Below are 19,385 nucleotides of genomic sequence, written 5' to 3' on the forward strand. Positions count from 1 at the left end.
AAAATCAGGAGAAGGAGTCGATTTGGGTGGGAAAACAAGGACTTCTGTTGTGGACATGTTAAGTTTGAGGTACCAGTGGGAGATACAAGAAGAGCTGTCCTGGAAGCAGGGGTCAAAACCACTTTGGGCAAAACCATCCTTAGCATTTCTGTACACGATGATTTGCATTAATTACCAATTAAGCGCTTAATCATCTATATTGTCTTATGCTGTCGAGTCGTCTATGACCCATAGTGACGCCATGGACACATCTCTCCCAGAACCCCCCACCTCCATCTGCAATCATCCTAGTAGTGTAGCCAGAGAGTTTCCTTGGTAAAACTACGGAAGTGGTTTACCAGTGCCTCCTTTCCTGCAGTAAACTTGAGTCTCTGCCCTCGACTCTCTCCTGTGCCGCTGCTGCCCAGCACAGGTGAGTTTTGATTTGTAGCACAGTTTAGTGGAAAGATCGTGGGCTTGGGCGTCAGAGGAGTCAGGAGTCAGAGAGTCTGTGTAACCTTGGACAAGTCACAACTTCTCTGTACCTTAGTTAGCTCATCTGTAAAATGGGGATTAAGACTGTGAGCCCCGTGTGGGACAACTTGATTACCTTGTATCTACCCCAGCACTTAGAACAGTGCTCAGCACATAGTGAGTGCTTAACAAATACCATCATTATTATTAGCAGATTGCCTTCCACTCACTAGCCACTACTCAAGCAAGGAATGGAATGGGTATGCCTCTGCTTGTCTCTTCCTCCCAGAGCCGAGACTGGTAAAGTACTGGAAACTCTCCAGGTGCGACCCTGAGAGGGGAATCATCCATATATCCTCTTTCTATTCAGTTCTTTCTATCTGTAATTTATTTTGTAACTGTCTCCTCTGCTAGATTGTAAGCTTCTTGAAGGAAGGGATTGGGTAATCAAATTCTACTGAACTTTCCCAAGTGCTTAGTACAGTGCTGTGCACACAGTAGTTGCTCAGTAATTACTATTGAATGATTGATGGACTCATTGACTCAGTTTTAAACATGTTGCATTTAAGGTGCTGGCTTTCTCTTGCTCCATCCAAATCACCACCAAGATAGTTCAAGCATTTGTCATAGATCAGCCCTCCCCCTCTCCCACTCCATAGTATTTATGTACATGTCATTATGCTCTATTAATTCCTTCTATCTGTAATTTATTTTAATGTCTGTCTCCCGGTCTAGATTGTAAACTCCTTTGAGGGAAGGGATGATGTCTACTCATTCTATTGTACTCTCCCAAGCACTAAGTACAGTGTTCTGCACATAGTAGAAGCACCATACTATTAAATGATAGAAGCTCCCCACAAGGTGTGACTAGGTATAGTGCCTGCGTTCATTACACTCTGGATTTCGGGGTCTCTTCAACCATAAATATGCAACTATTGATGCCTCCCACCTCTCTCAACCTCTCCCTGACCGCCCTCCTCCCCCCTCTCTCCCTCTCTCTCCCCCCTCCTCTCTTTCTCTTCCTCTCCCTTCCACCCTCTCTCCCATCTCTGTGAAGTTACTGGTGGTTTTCAGCCCTAAATCCTGGCCCAAAACCCCCCCACTAGAATCACTTTAGGAGTGCCTGGACCCCAGTCAGCCTCCAATGGACCCTGAAGCCCTCCAATTCTCCCATTCTTCTAATGCAGATTTTGGAGGTGCCCTACCCACTGCTCCCCAAGTCCCTGCATCCCTATCACTGCCACCACTCTACAGCTGAAGCCCAGGCAGCTCCCTGAAGGCATAGAGGTCATGAGGGACAATCTTACCACCCTCATCCCGGGGCCAGCTCCTTCCTGTGTCCATGATTCCCCAGTCCACCTCTCCCCGGCTCCTGAGCTTGTCCTCCAGCCCCCACTTCAGGCGGACACCAAGATCCGATATCTCAACAATGCTTAATAAGTTCTTAACAAGTAACGAATGCTAACAAATCATTCACTCATTTATTCAATCATATTTATTGAGCGCTGACTGTGTGCAAAGCACTTGGGAGAGTACAGTATAACAACAAACAGACACATTCCTGCTCACAAAGAGCTCACAGTCTAGAGAGGGAGACAGACATTAACATAAATAAATAAATAGATGAATAAATTACAGATATATACATATGTGCTGTTCTAGTTCAGACCACCTTTTCTTGCATCTACTACTCCCCTCTGCTCCTCCCCCTCTCCCAGAACCCTTGATACCTCCCTGTAGGTATCCAGGGGCTCAGTTCTTCTCCACCTCAGGGGCAGGAGCCTCGCTTCCCCGGAGTCCTGGCTGCTGGGCCCTGAAACTCCAGGGATCCTCCCAGATCCCTCCCTGTGCCCTGTGTCTGTCCGGTTTCCACAGCACAAGCTCTCCCTGTGTCCTGCTCTCTCCCCTCAAGATGTAGTTATAATTTTATTTATTTATACTGTTGCTACTGATGCCTGTTTACTTGTGATGATGTCTGTCTCCCCCCTTCTAGACTGTGAGCCAGTTGTGGGCAGGGACTGTCTCTATATGTTGCCATCTTGTACTTCCCAAGCACTTAGTACAGTGCTCTGCACACCGTAAGTGCTCAATAAATATGTTGAATGAATGAATGAAGATGGCCAAGGTACTCTTTCTTCCCCCAATTTGGCCCCTCTACTTCCTCCCCAATCCCTCTCTCTGTTTGGTTCGGCTATGTCTTCAAGGAGGGGGGCCCCCTGAAGTGACTTTCCTGATTTCTCCCTCTTTCTCTGAATAATTATGGTTCTTGTTAAGCACTTAGTATGTGCCAAGCCCTGGACTAAGCACTGGGGTAGGTAGAAGATAATCAGGTGAGAAACCACTTGAGCTAATGGATGAAGCACAGTTCTGGGAATCAGAGGACCTGGGTTCTTATCCTGGTTCCACCACTTGTCTGTGTGTGACCTTGGGCAAGTAATAATAATAATAACAAGTTCCCTTCACTTCTCTGGGTCTCAGTTACCTCATCTATAAAATGGGGATTAAGAATGTGAGCCCCCGATTAGTTAATATCTACCTCAGTGCTTAGTAATAATAATAATGATGATGACAGCATTTGTTAAGCACTTACTATGTGCCAGGCACTGTACTAAGTGCTGGGTGGATACAAGCAAACTGAGTTAGACATAGTCCCTGTCCCACGTGGGGCTTATAGTCTCAATCCCCATTCTACAGATGAGGTAACTGAGGCGCAGAGAAGTTAAGTGACTGGCCCAAGGTCACACAGCAGACAAATGGCAGAGCCGGGATTAGAATCCAGGTCTTTCTGACTCCCAGCCCCGTGCTCTATCCACTACACCATACTGCTTCTCAGTACAGTGCCTAGCACGTAGTAAGAGCTTAACAAATGCCAATTTTTTAAAAAAAGGTTGAACACAGTTCCTGTCTCACACGGGGCTCAGAGTCTAAGTAGGAGGGAATAGGATTTAATGCTCATTTTACAGATCAGAAACTGAGGCACTGAGAAGTGAAGTGACTTGCCCAAGCTCACGCAGCAGACAAGGGATAGAGCTGAGATTAGAACCGAGGTCCTCTGGCTCCCAGGCCCGAGCTCTTTCCACTAGGCCACACTGCTACCCAAGTGTAGGGGCCACACTTGCTCATCACTGCGCTTCTGAGCCTTGTAAAAACCCATGCAGGATCACAACCAGACACATAATAATAACAACAATAATAATAATAATAATAATAATAATATTTGTTAAGCTCTTACTATATGCCAAGCGCTGTTCTAAGCACTGTAGTAGTACAAGGTTGTCAGATTGGACGCAGTTCCGGTCCCACGAGGGGCTCACAGTCTTATTCCCCATTTTACAGATGAGGTAACTGAGGCCCAGAGAAGTGAGATGACTTGTCCAAGGTCATGCAGTAGGCAAGTGGCATGCTCACAGTCACACCACACACGAATGCACTCATACACACACAAACACACTCAGTACATGCAGTCACAGTACACACGCATGCACTCATGCACAGTGACATAACACTCTTGCAAGCACACACACACTTACCCGCAGTATATGCACAGCCACACCACACACACATGCTTTCATGCATTCACACAGATACTAACTCACTCAACTCGCTCCCCCACAGTACATGAGGATGACCTAGCAGGGAGGCCAATTCGGGGTTGAGCTCTCTCTCATTCTTCTCCTCCAATCCAGTGTCCTCAAAACCCTCCCAGCTCCATGTCAGAGCATGACTGACTCGTGCCCCACCCTGGAAGTGTCTCTCGGCTGATGGGGCACGTAAACCCTGCCCACTCCACCCACGATTCCAGAGAGAGGGAGAAAAGGAGAGGGCCAAGACTCTGGAAGGGAATAGATCATTAGATCAGGGGCTGCAACTGCCCCATAAACTGCATCTGTCTGTGTGTTTTGAAGTCCGAGCTGTAGTCAGGATATTCCACAACTGCGATGTGCTGGAGACGGGCTCCAACTGAGCTATTGGGTTGGAGTTGGTGAAGCAGTTTTTAAAGGTGCCCAATGCCCACAAGTCCATCTTCACTACCTGCCACCATCCTCAGGGCCAGCGGGGCCTGGTTAATGCCTGAGGTCGCCCACAGTCTGTTTGAGCCTGATTATCCTAGAAGCCAGCACTTTGGGCTTGAAGAATGAAAACCCAAAGTCATCCCCCTCTTAATTCCTCCCAGGGCCTTGGGGAGAGGGTGCCAAGATGAGGTGAGGGGCAGGGACCCCAGAGAGGCAAACTGAAGGCCAGATCTGGGATAGGACTGGAAGCCAAGAGGTCCGGCTAATCCGAGGACCCTCCCTGGCTTGAGCGTTCCGGAGGGGCTGGGTCAGCTCTTGGGCTGGTTTAGAGGCTGCCTTCAGTGGGGCTTTAGAGACCAGTTCAGTCTGGGAACCCCAAGGCCACCGAATCCTATCCTAGCCCCCTTCTCCACCTCCAATCAATCAGGGATTTTTCTAGCCTGGGGAGACCAAGGTTCACCAATTGGCTTCCTGAACTGGCTTGGATGTTAGGAGCCTGGCTTACCCCTGAGTAATCAGCCCTGTTACAGATCAGATGTGAGAGAGGGGCTAGGAGGGTTAGGACCTCTTATCCCTCAGGCTTCCCAGGGCTCCCTCCAAACCCACCAGGGACTGTCTGCCCCAGTGATCTGGCTGGTGCCTCACCTATCAGCTCCTGCTCTCTCTCCCCAGGTGTTGAAGGAATTGAACTCCAAATACCCACAGGTCATCCTGATGCAATTAGGTAAGTCTCAGCCTGCAGGCCCTCCGTATCCCTGACCTTGGGATGGGGTAGAAGGATGGAGGGGTGCAGTGTGGGGATCAGACCACACTTTCCTTGGCTTTTCTATGTCCTCGGACTTTGGGTTCCTGTGCCAAAGAGGCTATTTCAGTGCTCTGCACACAGTAAGTGCTCAGTAAAATACCACTAATTGATTAACTAGCAAAAAGCAAGCTTCCCCCAACCATGGAAGTGATGCCTCTGGGAATACAGGGCATAGTGGTCTGGGCATTTTCTTTTGCAGTCGCATCTGAGACACTTCTTCTGTCAGCCCTACCCTCTGAACAGGGAAATAGGTCCCAGAGCAGCCTGTAATAATAATAATTATGGTACTTAAGTGCCTATTATGTGCCAAGCACTGTTCTAGATACTAAGATAGATAATAATAATAATGATGATGATGGTATTTGTTAAGTTCTTACTATGTGCCAAGCACTGTTCTAAACACTGGGGTAGGTACAAGGTAATCAGGTTGTCCCACGTGGGGCTCACAGTCTTAATCCCCATTTTACAGATGAGGTAATTGAGGCAGAGAGAAGTTAAGTGACCCGCCCAGTCACACAGATGACAAATGGCGGAGCCGGGATTAGAACCCACAACCTCTGACTCCCAACCCCGTGCTCTATCCCCTAAGCCACGCTGCGGTTGGACACAGTCCATGTCCCACCTGGGGCTCACAGTCAATCTCCATTTTACAGATGAGGTAAGTGAGGCAGAGACGTGAAGTGACTTGCCCAAGGTCACACAGCAGACACGTGGCAGAGCCAGGATTCGAACCCAGGTCCTTCTGACCCCCAGGACCGTGCTTTATCCACTAAGCCACACTGTTATCGTCTCAACCTCTGTTCCCTGGGCTGAAGTAGGACTCACACTCTGGAACCTTGGCCTGCTATACCACCCGTTATGGGAAGCCAAGATGAGGCCCATAGGAATGCAGAAGCAGCGAGGCCTAGTGGAAAGAGCACAGGCCTGAGAGTTAGAGGACCTGGGGTCTACTTCTACACTGTGAGCCCATTGTTGGGTAGGGACCGCCTCTATATGGTGCCGATTTGTACTTCCCAAGCGCTTAGTACAGTGCTCTGCACACAGTAAGCGCTCGATAAATACAATTGAATGAATGAATTAATAATCCCGGCTCCTTCACTTGTCAGTCGTGTGACCTTGGCCAAGTCACTGCACTTCTCTGTGCCTACATTTCCTCATCTGTAAAATGGGTGTGATATACCTGTTCACCCTCCTATTTAGACTGTGAGCAGCCATGTGGGGCAAGGATGGTGTCCAACCTGATTAACTTGTATGTACCGCGGTATTTAGAACAGTGTTTGACCCCTGGCAAGCATTTTGCAAATAAAATAGGAAAAAAATAGGTTTCAAGGAGGATGTCCTCTCTCTCTCCTTTTCTCCCTCCCTCAAGGTTCATGGGGGATCCTATATCTCCTGCTTCCCCTAAGATGTCACAGATGCAGCAAGTGTGCAAGCAGCAGGCCAGGCGGTGAGTGAGCAACTCTGCAGCTCTGGCCTCAATCTCCTGGTGAATAATGCAACAAAGAGAAGCAGCGTGGTCTAGAGGATAGAGCACAGGCCTGGAAATCAGAAGGACCTGGGTTCTAATCCTGACTCCACCACTTGCCTGCTGTGTGACTTTGAGCAAGTCACTTCAGTTCTCTGTGCCTCGCTTTCTCCTCTGTAAAATGGAGATTAAGACAGGGAGCCCCAGGTGGGACATGGACTGTGTCCAACCTGATTATCTTGTATCTGCTCCAGCGCTTAGTACACTGCCTGGCACATAGTAAGCGCTTAACAGATACCATAAAAAAAAATGCTGGCGTCTTCCTGAAGTTATCGCCGGAGGCCATCACTGAGCAGAATGTAGCCTAGTCCTACGACATCAATATCATGGGTCACCTGCTGTTGAGCCAGGTGAGTTGTGTACACTGCTGGAGAAGGGACACTGTTTAGGGACCAGCCACAACACTCTGACATTACACTGTATGATCTCCCACCTACTAGGGCAGAGCCCTGAACTGGAGGGAGGTAGAATAATAATAATAATGATGGCATTTGTTAAGCACTTACTATGTGCCAAGCACTGTTCTAAGCGCTGGGGAGGTTACAAGGTGATCAGGTTGTCCCACGGGAGGCTCACAGTCTTCATCCCCACTTTCCAGATGAGGTCACCGAGGCCCAGAGAATAATAATAATGATGGCATTTGTTAAGCGCTTACTATGTGCCAAGCACTGTTCTAAGCACTGGGGAGGTTACAAGGTGATCAGGTTGTCCCACGGGAGGCTCACAGTCTTCATCCCCATTTTCCAGATGAGGTCACTGAAGCCCAGAGAAGTGAAGCCACTTGCCCAGAGTCACACAGCTGACAATTGGCGGAGCCGGGATTTGAACCCATGACCTCTGACTCCAAAGCCCGGGCTCTTTCCACTGAGCCACGCTGCTTCTCTAATTCATTCCATCATATTTATTGAGTGCTTACTGTGTGCAGAGCTCTGTACTAAGTGCTTAGAAGGTACAATTCGGCAATAAGCGCTAAGCGTTAGGTGCTTTCTATGTGCCAAGCCTGTTCTAAGCACCGGGGTAGATACATTCATTCATTCAATCATATTTATTGAGTGCTCACTGTGTGCAGAGAACTGTACTAAGCGCTTGGAAAGTACAATTTGGCAATAAGCGCTAAGTGTTAAGAGCGTTCTATGAGCCAGGCCCGTTCTAAGCGCTAGGGTAGATCAATCCATTAATTCATTCATTCATTCAATCATTTATTGAGCACCTACTGTGTGCAGAGCACTGTACTAAGCACTTGGAAAGTACAATTTGGCAATAAGCGCTAAGCATTAGGCACTTTCTATGCACTAGGCTTGTTCAAAGCGCCGGGGTATTCATTCATTCAATCGTATTTATTGAGCGGTTATTGTGTGCAGAGCACTGTACTAGGCGCTTGGAAAATATAATTCTCTAACTGCTTCTCTAATTCATTCAATCGTATTTATTGAGTGCTTACTGTGTGCGGAGCACTGGACTAAGTGCTTGGAAGGTACAATTCGGCAATAAGCACTAAGCGCTAGGCACTTTCTATGTGCCAGGCCTGTTCTAAGCGCCAGGGTGGATACGTTCATTCATTCAATCATATTTATTGAGTGCTTACTGTGTGCAGAGCACTGTACTAAGCGCTTGGAAAGTACAATTCGTCCATAAGCACTAAGTGTTAAGAGCTTTCTATGTGGCAGGCCCGTTCTAAGCGCTGGGGTAGATAAATCCATTCATTCATTCATTCAATCATTTATTTAGTGCTTACTGTGTGCAGAGCACTGTACTAAGCGCTTGGAAAGTACAATTAGGCAATAAGTGCTAAGCATTTGGCACATTCTACGCGCCGAGCTCGTTCAAAGCGCCTGAGTATTCATTCATTCATTCAATCGTATTTATTGAGCGCTTACTGTGTGCAGTAGGGAGGAACTGGTGGGAAGGGCAGAGGATAAAGAAGAAACAGCCCCTGCCTAGAGCTAGGTAAAGGCATCATTTAGGAGGTGGGGTTTTTAGGTAAAGTGTCAAAGGAGGCGAGGGATGAGGTTTGATTAAGTGGGGATAGGGCATTGCAGGTCCCGGGGAATGCCATGTGCAGCAGCTTGGAGACAAGGGACTTTGTTTCGTTCATTCAATCAATCAATCAATGGATCAGTAAGCAGATTGGTCTGCTCAGAGCACAGAGCAAGAGGAGAGGTTTAGGTCTTGTGTCCCAAAATAGGAGGTAGGGGGGTAGTGGATGGAAGAGGGGAAGATCATGTCCCTGAGAAACAGCCCAGAAGGACATGAGGGTGGGGAGGGAACACTGGGGTGGAGGAAGATGTTTGAGAGGGTCAGAGATCGAGGTCTGGGCTACTGATGAGGTTTTGTGTCATCTTCTTCTCTCCCCCACCCCCACCTGCCATTAGGTGTTCCTGCCCCTGCTGCAGAAGGCTGCCCGGACGAGCCCCCAGGCCAAGCTGAGCTGTGCCCAGGCTGCCATCATCAACACCTCCTCTAGTATGGGCTCTACTGCTGTGGTAGGAGAATTGGCTGCCCAATATGCTCTCCCCTACTGCTGCAGCAAGGTGTGGGGGCTGGAGAGGGTGGAGGCCGGGGGAAACGCTGAATGGACTTTGCAGAACATTTTCCAAGGTCCCTCTGGGGCACTTCACCCCATTATTCAAGGTCCAGGGGACAAACCCTCCCCACTGGAGAAACAGAGACTGACTGAGGGCCTGAGGTGCTGAGGCCAGGAATAAAACACCGGTGTCCTGATTCCCCATCCTATACCCTGCCCACCCCTTCCTGACTGTCCCCTCCTCAGGGATACAGGGCCTCTCTCCACCCCCCTGGTAGTACCTTGCCACCAGAGTTCCCTAGAGAGGACAGGTTCCTGAAAGGGAGGTGCTCTGGATTGGGGGTGGGGGGAGGCCCTCTAGTCTAAGGTGGGCTCTGTTTGCTCTGAGAATATGGGACGGGGGGAGGTGACGAGACTGCTCTCCAATCCCATAGTCCACCTCCAGTCCGACTGGAGATCAGGGGATTGGGACCCATCGACCCCCGGCCCACGTCATCCCCCGGGCCTGGAATGCCCTCCCTCTGCCCATCCGCCAAGCTAGCTCTCTTCCTCCCTTCAAGGCCCTACTGAGAGCTCACCTCCTCCAGGAGGCCTTCCCACACTCAGCCCCTTCCTTCCTCTCCCCCTCGTCCCCCTCTCCATCTCCCCCAACTTACCTCCTTCCCTTCCCCGCAGCACCTGTATATATGTATATATGTTTGTACATATTTATTACTCTATTTATTTATTTATCTTACTTGTACATATCTATTCTCTTTATTTTATTTTGTTAGTATGTTTGGTTTTGTTCTCTGTCTCCCCCTTCTGGACTGTAAGCCCGCTGTTGGGTAGGGACTGTCTCTATGCGTTGCCGACTTGTACTTCCCAAGCGCTTAGTACAGTGCTCTGCACACAGTAAGCGCTCAATAAATACGATTGATTGATTGATTGATTGACTGAGATTTGATGGGGAATAGTGGGGGGCGGTGCAGTGGACGTGTCTAACCACAAGGTAGCGCCAACGTCCCTTACTTTAACAGACGGGTGGGGCGTTCGGGGGGGGGCGGCAAGAGAGCAGAATATCTGTATTACTGGTCAAATCATTGATCATCATCATCAATCGTATTTATTGAGCGCTTACTGTGTGCAGAGCACTGTACTAAGCGCTTGGGAAGTACAAGTCGGCAACATATAGAGACAGTCCCTACCCAACAGTGGGCTCACAGTCTAAAAGGGGGAGACAGAGAACAAAACCAAACATACTAACAAAATAAAATAAATAGAATAGATACGTACAAGTAAAATAAATAAATAAATAAGTAGAGTAACAAATATGTACAAACATATATACATATATACAGGTGCTGTGGGGAAGGGAAGGAGGTAAGATGAGGGGGATGGAGAGGGGGACGAGGGGGAGAGGAAGGAAGGGGCTCAGTCTGGGAAGGCCTCCTGGAGGAGGTGAGCTCTCAGTAGGGCCTTGAAGGAAGGCCCTACTTGTCCAAGTTGCCAACTTGTACCTCCCAAGCGCCCAGTCCAGCACTCTGCACACAGTAAGTGCTCAATAAATACGATTAAATGAATGAATGAATGAATGAGCGCTTACTGTGTGCAGAGCACTGTACCAAGCGCTTGGGAAGTCCAAGTTGGCAACACATGGAGACGGTCCCTACCCAACAGCGGGCTCCCAGTCTAGAAGGGGGAGACAGGGAACAAAACAAAACATATTAACAAAATAAAATAGAATGTGTACAAGTAAAATAGAGTAATAAATACATGCAGATATATACATATATACAGGTGCTGTGGGGAAGGGAAGGAGGTAAGGCGGGGGGGGGGGGGGGGATGGGGAGGAAGGCCTCCTGGAGGAGGTGAGCTCTCAGTAGGGCCTTGAAGGGAGGCCTTACTTGCCCAAGTTGCCAACTTGGACTTCCCAAGCGCTCAGTACAGTGCTCTGCACACAGTAAGCGCTCCATTCATTCATTCCATCGTATTTATTGAATCGTATCAATACACGGGATTGAATGAATGAATGAAGGCACGCCCTCCAGCCCGCCGGGGAAACGATGGTGGAGGGTGAGGGCCTCACTGTCGATGTCCTCGATGAGGCTGGCGGTCCCGGGCATGTAGTTCATCTTGTCCGGGCGACCGCCCGGCCCGCCTCGGGACCATCCAGCCCACTACTCTAGATAATAATAATAATAATAATAATAATAATAATAATAATAATAATAATAATGTTGGTATTCGTTAAGCGCTTACTATGTGCCAAGCACTGTAACTGGATGCCGGGAGAAACGTGTGCTGGTGGCCCACCTGGGCATCAGCAGGGTTGGCCCAGTGGAAAGAGCACGGTCTTGGGAGTCAGAGGTCATGGGTTCTAATCCCAGCACTGCCACTTGTCTGCTGTGTGACCTTGGGGTAAGTCACTTAACTTCTCTGTGCCTCGGTTCCCTCATTTGGAAAATGGGGATTAAGACTGTGAGCCCCATGTGGGACAACCTGATTACCTTGTATCTACTCCAGCGCTTAGAACAGTGCTTGGCACATAGTAAGCGCTTAACAAATACCATTACTATTATTATCAACACTAATGGTTTGGGGTGGATCGTCAAACAGCTTTCCTTCTAGTAACCCAGATTAGACCTTTTGTCTAGTCATTCAATCGTATTTATTAAGTGCTAATTGTGTGCAGAACACTGTACTAAGCACTTGGAAAGTACAATTCAGCAATTCAACCCTATTTATTGAGCGCTTATTGTGTGCAGAGAAAGAGAGACAGTCCCTGCCCACAGTGGACATCTATGAATTGATCCAAACCTCTGCTGATATTTTGGGCCTGTTCAACTTCCTGTAGTAACAAATTCCAAATGCTTACCACATGCTGTAGTATGTGGTAGACTGTGGTAGTGGTAGACTGTAGCCTGTGGTAAACTCACAGTCCTCCAGAAAGTGAGCTCATTGTGGGCAGGGAATGTGTTTGATGTTATACTGTACTCTCCCAAGCACTTAGTACAGTGCTTTGCACACAGTAAGCACTCAATAAATATGATTAATAATAATAATGCTGTAGACTGTAAGTTCCTGTTGACAGGAGTTGTGTCTACCAACTCTGTTGTACTGTCCTTTCCCAGGAACTTAGCACAATCCTCAGCACACAGTAAGCACTCAGTAAATACCTTTGATTTGATTGATTGCTGTGTGAAGAAGTGTTTCCATTGTATTGAATCTATCATTTTCAGGCCTCAACAGGTGTCTGTCTTCTTGGTGGTGTGGAATTTAGGAAAGAATTCTAGGTTCACCCTGTCCACCCCTGCATGATACTGTAGACTTCAATTCATTCAACTGTATTTCATTCGATCATATTACTGTGCGCAGGTCACTGTACTAAGTGCTTGAATCATGTCATCTCTCAGCCAGAAACTTTCCAGACTGAACAGTCCAAACTCTGTTACTCTCTCCTCATACAGAAGCTTCTCCATCCTCCTTGTCTTGATTGCCCTTCCCTGTACCTTCTCTGGATCTTTTCTGGTTCTATATCCAGAACTGCCCCCAGTGTTGCAGGTAGGTGCGTGCCATGGTTTTATGTAGTGGCCAAACTCGGCCTTTTATTTCATTTTCATTGTCTTCTGGATGATGTCCAGCATTTTGGTGGGCTTTTGGGCTGTTACTGCTGCTGCATATTGGACTGATATGAAAGAACAGTCAACAGTCACTCCAAGATGTTCCTCTTTCCTGAATCGTGACTAAGTGCTCTGAGCCTATCATTATGCATTTTTAATTTGGATTATTTTTCTCTTGGTGCAATTACTCTGCACTTGCCTACACTGAAGTTCATTCTGCCATTTTTTTTCAGCCTACTCACTCAGTTTGGAGGCCTTTCTGCAGTTTATCTCCACTTTTCTGTTATCTTTTCCACTTTTCTGTTACTTTTCTGTTCTCACCAATCTAAGGGTCTCCTATTGAGCAGGTCCCTCTGAACCCCAGCTTCTCGGCCTCTCTAACCCCACAGTGTGGCCTAGCGGAAAGAGCACTGGATTGGGAGTCAGGTGACCTGGGTTCTAATCCCAGCCCTGCCACTTGCCTGCTGTGTGACCTTGGGTAAATCACTTAACTTCTCTGAGCCTCAGTTTCCTCATAAGTAAAATAGGGATTAATTACCTGTTCTTCCTCCCCATTAGACTGTGAGCTCCATGTGGAACAGGGACTGTCTGATCTGATTGTATTCTATCTATCTGTGCTTAGCACAGTGCTTGGCACATAGTAAGTGCTTTAACCAATACCACAAACAGGGTAGGTGGCCCCTGTGAAGGAGCCTCAGAACCCTGGGTACGAACTCCACAGGGACTCCTAAGAGTTTCCAGCTGAGGGGCAAAGCCATTGTCTTCACCCACACAGTTTTTTAGGCTGGACTTCCAACCTCGCTCATTTCAGGTCTTCAGTAAAACCTGAGAACTTCCAAGCGGGACAGAAAAGAGCAAAGAGTTTCCAAATAAATAAGACTAATTATTGTTACTATATGTCAAGAAGTGTGCTAAATTCAGGGTAGATACAATACAATCAAACCACCATCCCTGCCCCATATGGGGTTCTTAGTCTAAGTAGGAGGGAGAAAGGTATTTCAACCCCTACTCCCTCTCCCTTCTGCCTCAGGCCCACAACACTTGTGTCCATATCCATAATTTATTTTAATGTCTGTCTCCCCCTCTAGACTATGAGTGTCTTGTGGGCAGGAAACATCCAGCAACTCTTGTACTCTCCCAAGAAATTAGTACAGTGCTCTGCACACAGTAAGCACTCAATAAGAATGATTGATCCATTTTACAGATGAGGGAACTGAGGCACAGAGAAATCAAGTGATGATGATAGTGCAGTGCTCCTGCACACAGTAGGCTCTCAAAAAATTTGATTGATCCATTTTACAGATGAGGGAACTGAGGCACAGAGAAATCAAGTGACTTGCCCAAGGTCACACAGCTGATAAGTGGTGGAGCTGCGATTAGGACCTGGTCCATGCTCTTTCTACTAGACCACTCTGCTTCAGTGAAACCGAAAAGACCCAAAATCTGGACCGACGTGCTAATTCTTCTAAGTCTTCCTTCTGCCACAAATGCCGTTCCTTTTTCTCCTCCTCACTCAAAATGAAGAGCTGGTACAGAGCCATCCCCCTCTGCCACTTCCCTTCAATCACTGAGGGTTTGAAAGTATCCTCAAGGAATGGCTGACTGTTGGAGAAAAACCTAGACCCATCCAACTAAATCCCAGTGCTGTGCTCCAGCAACCTGAAACCCTCAACTCATGACCCTACTGAGGGGCAGAAGACAGGTCCCCAGCTGGAAGAAATACTTTGGGCTTGCTGCTAATGTACCACAAACCAAAAGAAATCTAAAATTTCCTATTTATACTTTCTTCTCCAGTTACGAATCATTTAAAGACCGTAAACAGTTCCAAAGTATTAATTTGCCTACAAGTGGGGGTGGGGACTGTTCTGTAGGCAGGTTCAGCAGCTGAACATGCCACATGACGTGACTAAGGGAGCCCAGCTGTGTGCGCAGGCGCAGATATCAGTTGAGGCGGGTTAGATTGCAGATTTGGACTCGGTGGTTTGGTTATTGCATCGATGGCAACGGAAATATGCTTTTTCTGCCATTCAGCTGAATTTTTGGGCCCAGAGGTTTATTGGGTAAAATTTCAATTGCGATTTTTTTTTTTAAAGCTTCCACCCTGCCGTATTGAGGGGACCGGGACAATAACCCTTGGGAAGAGAGTTAAGATCTCCCCTGCAAAAAACCTTGTCAGCAGTCCAGGCTGGTCCTCTTGGCCAGCCCCCACAGTCAGAGCTGTTTTAGGGGGTCTTGTTTACGGATTTATGCCTCGTGTTCTCTGGCCCGGTAGGTGTCAAATCTAGGCAGCCCTGGGGTGACTGGAGTTAGGGTTAGTGGACCAGGGCCTACAAGATGGTGTGGGTTTGGCTTCCTGCACTGTCCTCCCAGGCCTCTCAGGGACCCCTAGCAAAGCCGGGGGTGGGGGTTGGGGGAGCAGGTGTATCCTCCCACAGCCTAGTCCGCGCTCCCCAGGGACGCTCAAGCGTTGGCTTGGAGGAACCCGTAGCCCTGCAGCTGCGTAAACTGGGGGAAGGGACTGGGGGTGGGGGGGTCCAAGCAACTGGGGGGGGGGGGGAGGGCAGCCCCTGGGAGGAGCTGGGTCTCCAACCCACCGATATAAACATGCACACACACAAAGCCCCCAACCCCCCCCGCCTACGGATGGGAACGGAAAACTCTGTGCAACCCAGGAGAGCGAGGTTGCTCCTTCCCAATGCCCTCCCCCAGCTTCCCATCCCTGCAGCCACTTCCTCTCTCGGGCCCAGGTTCATCTCTGTCACAACAAACATAGTTTAGGCCGGAGCAGCGAGGGGCGGCCAAGGGGCGGAGGGATGGCCAGGCGCCCAGAGTGCCTGATCCCCTCCCTGCTTCGGGGTTCACTAAGCTTGCTTCCTTCCCAGGGAGAGGAGGGTGGGGGCGGATTGGGTGGGGAGGGAAGGGGACCAAGGACCGCTTCCTCTGAGCCGGGGGAATTCTAGCTCCCAGTGTCTTCCCACTCCCCCCCCCAACCCCCTTCCACAAACTGTTGGGCTGGCCTGAAGCGCATTCATTAAGTCAATCGTATTTATTGAGAGCTTACTGTGTGCAGAGCACTGTACTAAGTGCTTGGAAAGTACAATTCAGCCAGAGAGAGAGAGAATCCCTGCCCACACCGGGCTTACAGGCTAGAAGGGGGAAGACAGACATCAAAACAAGTAAACAGGCATCAATGTAAAGATATAGAATTATAGATATATACACAAGTGCTATGGGGTGGGGGGGGGAGAACAAAGGGAGCAAGTTGAGGTGATGCGGAAGGGAGGGGGAGCTAAGGATAAGTGGGGCTTAGTCTGGGAAGGCCTCTTGGAGGAGGTGAGCCTTTAATAGGGCTTTGAAGGGGGTAAGAGTGATTGGCGGATTTGAGGAGGGAGGGCATTCCAGGCCAGAGGTAGTACATAGGCCATGGGCCGACGGCGGGACAGGCGAGATGGAGGCACAACGAGAAGGTTAGCACCACAGGAGCAGAGTGTGTGGATTGTGATGTAAAAGGAGAGAAGGGAGGTGAGGTAAGAAGGGGCAAAGTGATGGGGGAGCTTCAAAGCCAATAATGAGTAGTTTTTTGTTTGATACAGAGGTTGAAGACAACCACCAGAGATCTCTTGGATCACCTAGCAATGTGGGAGTCAGCCTGGCGTCATCCCATGGGGCTAAGGACCCAAAGCCCCAACATTTCCCTTTCCCTCCGGGGCCCCTCCCTCCCTCTCTTGTTCCTCCCCAGTTTATAAAGATAAAATCATTGAATTATATGTATTATACTATATTCTATCCAGTAGGTTCAAAAGGTGGTAATCAAACTTGAGTCTTTCCAATCCGTCCCTGCACGCACCAGCAGCAGGAGAAGCAGCTGGAAAGAGCATGGACCTGGAAATTAGAGGACCTGGCTTCCAATTCTACCTCCATTACTTGTCTGCTGTGTGACTTGTCCTCTGTGTGACCTTGGGTAAGCCACTTAGCTTAACTGTGCCTCAGTTTCCTCATCTGTGAAATAGGGATTCAATACCTGTTCTCCCTCCTACTTAGACTGCGAACCCCATGTGGGAAAGGGACTGTGTCCAACCTGATTATCTTGTGGTTAATACAGTGTTTGGTGCATAGTATTGAGAAGCAGTGTGGCTCAGTGGAAAAAGCACAGGCTTTGGAGTCAGAAGTCATGGGTTCAAATTCCAGCTCCGTTGCTTGTCAGCTTTGTGACTGGGCAAGTCACGTAACTTCTCTGTGCCTCAGTTACCTCATCTGGAAAATGGGGATTAAGACTGTGAGCACCCCGTGGGACAACCTGATCACCTTATAACCTTCCCAGCACTTAGAACAGTGCTTTGCACATAGTAAGCGCTTAATAAATGCCATCATTAGTAGTAGTAGTAGTAGTAAATGTTTAGCATATTAATTTGCAGCAGTATTTTGGAGCATGAAGGATCATGTCATAAACATTACTGATATTGTACAGTGTGTTACAAAACACTAGATCTTTCTCTAAATTGTGCCCTTTCTTCTGCAATGGTATTTCCTAGCTCTGCCCCTTCCTCTTCATCATTACAATCAGTTGGACCATGGCAACAGTCTCCCTACTGTCCTTCCCGCTTCCAGCCTCTTCCGTTTTCAGGCTCCGTCAGTCTCATGTGAATAGTTGTCTTGTGTGTTCAAAGACTCCACCACTGATGGTGAAGTTCACCAGTGGGCTTGTGGAAGACTGAAAAGGCCAGTGCGGGACCCACAGTCTGTCACACTGTGCACACACATAGACAGTCCCTTATGCTGTCACATTTGTAGCTTTGCAGTGCCTGGTGCTGTTTTCACTTAAGCCATTTTGTTCCACAATCCTTACAAAGCTACTGCTCCTTTCTGTGGCAACTATGACTCCCGGTCTTCAGCTACAATACCACATTATCTGATGCTTTGCTTTACTGTATACTTAAAAGGTTTCCTCTGCCCTTCTTGCTTTCGGTTTCCTAATTTCAGCTGTTTGGGCTGTTCGGAACATATTACTCCCATCCTTGAAAGTCTCCAATAGCTCCCTATTGCCTCTCACGTAGAGTAAAAACTCTTGACCATCATTTCAAGTCTCCCGAACAATTGGCTCCTTCACCTGCTATACCCCAGCTGGAGCTCTTTGCTCTTCATAAGAAAACCTAGCTATCCCTCGCCCTTGACTTTCCCACTTCCACTCCATTGCTCATGCCTTGCCCCCACCTTCTGGAATGCCCTTTCCACCCCTCAGCTCTGCCAAAACATGTCCTTTTCCACCTTTAGAACCCTCTGAAACAGCCACCTTCACCAGAGATATTTCCCGATTAATCTCCTAACTATTCCCACAAGTGCCTTAGCACTTATCTATCACTTTGTATATTTACTAAGTTTTTATTTATCCACTTGGATTGTTCGTTTTATCTCAGCTCATATTTTGTTAACTACGGTATGTTCTTTGTTGGAGTTTTCTGCTAACCTGGTTAAGTCTAAGATCCTTGATGTGCATATAGCTTTAATTCTATTTGTTCTGATAATTTTGACACCTGTCTACAGGTTTTGTTTTGTTGTCTGTCTCCCCCTTCTAGACTGTGAGCCCGTTGTTGGGTAAGAACCGTCTCTATATGTTGCTGACTTGTGCTTCCCAAGCGCTTAGTACAGTGCTCTGCACACAGTAAGTGCTCAGTAAATACGATTGAATAAATCCTGAAATATATTTCTGGGTTTGGATCCCTCACTCTTCTTCCCCCTACTCCACCCCTTTTCATCACCAGGTCTTCTTCCTTCCTCTGCCCACCTATAGACAGTAAGCTCATTGTGGGCAGGGAACGCATCTACCAACTCTGTTGTAGTGTACTCTCCCAAGCACTTAGTACAGTGCTCTGCATACAATAAGTGCTCACGGTTGATTGACTGATCGATTGCCCCTCTTGCATCCTTACTGGAAGCAGGCAGAGAGGAGCCTTGGCCTTGGGAAGGATGAGACTGAAATCTCACGTCCAGGGGGAGATTAGTATAGGTTGAGTTGGGAGGGTTGAGAAGGGACAGGTATTAAAGCCCCCCATCCTCAAATGTAAATGCCCCAGGCACACTCTCCTCACTATCCTGCTCTTCCAGGATCACTCAGACAGGGATAGAGGGTAGGTTCTTGGGAAAGTATACTTTTTCCCTGGGTGGCTACCCGACTCCCATAGCTGCTCAGCCCCAGTTTCCCCAGGCTACCTCCAAAAACACCCACCCACTAACCCACCTACACCCATGCATACACACACACACACACACCCCACACCTATGAGGAACCTAGTCAGGAGTCTGGCGTGGAAGGAGAGGGGAGGGAGCGGTAACGGCCCCTTTAATGCAGCAGGCGCCGGAGTGGCCAGAGGGGAGGTGGGGAGGTGGAACGAAGAGGAGGAATTGTGTCCGGGCAGCTGTGGGGCTGAGTCCGAATCGGCAGAGTCTGCAGATCAAGGAAGCAGCA

The 19,385-nt window shown here is 48.4% G+C and overlaps 1 non-coding gene across 1 annotated transcript; it reads right to left on the bottom strand.

Annotated features, from left to right (window-relative positions):
* Positions 1-656: 656 nt before the first annotated feature.
* Positions 657-794, bottom strand: LOC119920485. Its single transcript, XR_005448227.1, has one exon. It is a non-coding gene; the product is annotated as a small nucleolar RNA SNORA7 (small nucleolar RNA).
* Positions 795-19,385: the final 18,591 nt, after the last annotated feature.

Source organism: Tachyglossus aculeatus, chromosome X1 (genome assembly GCF_015852505.1).
Source record: "Tachyglossus aculeatus isolate mTacAcu1 chromosome X1, mTacAcu1.pri, whole genome shotgun sequence".
NCBI classification, from domain to species: domain Eukaryota; kingdom Metazoa; phylum Chordata; class Mammalia; order Monotremata; family Tachyglossidae; genus Tachyglossus; species Tachyglossus aculeatus.